This window comes from Atta colombica, unplaced genomic scaffold, assembly GCF_001594045.1.
Source record: "Atta colombica isolate Treedump-2 unplaced genomic scaffold, Acol1.0 scaffold51, whole genome shotgun sequence".
In the NCBI taxonomy this organism is placed as follows: domain Eukaryota; kingdom Metazoa; phylum Arthropoda; class Insecta; order Hymenoptera; family Formicidae; genus Atta; species Atta colombica.
In genome coordinates, this window is record NW_017259541.1 from 1073099 (window position 1) to 1073840 (window position 742).

Here is a 742-nt window from a genome sequence, read left to right on the forward strand (position 1 = left end):
CTTTGGACTTAAGAGATTTAAAGATTTTTTATTAGAGAGAGAGAGAGAGAGAGAGAGAGAGAGAGAGAGAGAGAGAGAGAGAGACATACATCCAGACGGATTTAAAAGAAATTTTATTTTATAATTTTTTTTGCAAAAACTATTAATTTTACTCTCAAACAGTATATATGTAACACATTAATATATGTATAAAATATTGGCTAAAATTCTGTTTGAGTAAAGTTAATAGTTTTCGTAAAAAAAAGTTTGTAAAAGTAGGTTTTGTTTTCTGAGGGTATATCTTTCTTTTAAATTAAATTTTAACATTCATGGAGATTTACATTAGATTTAATTTTTTTTACAATTAATTTCGTTCAATGGCTGATAATATTATGAGATAATCGCGTGCATTTTCTAACGAAAGTTACCTCGCCATAGGAAGAATACGCGCTTTTCTTACCACGGCACGAATCTTCTGAATGTGATCTCGTTAAATCAGCCAATTATCTTGCGATCCCTCGGAAAGAAGCTCAAAGATGGCGAATCTCCTTTGTGTGCAGTCTTTTCTCGTTTCTTCTGCATAACGTAGCCGAAGAAATCCACGTCGATTCATCGTCTACCTTTCATCGATGTTCCTTGACGATGAAAGCTTTCGCCATATTTTTTACGAGTGTATTAATCCCCATATAGCATATCAAGCTCGCACGAGTCTCTTTAATGTCGAATAAATACGAAGCGAAGCGTGTATATATATATATATATA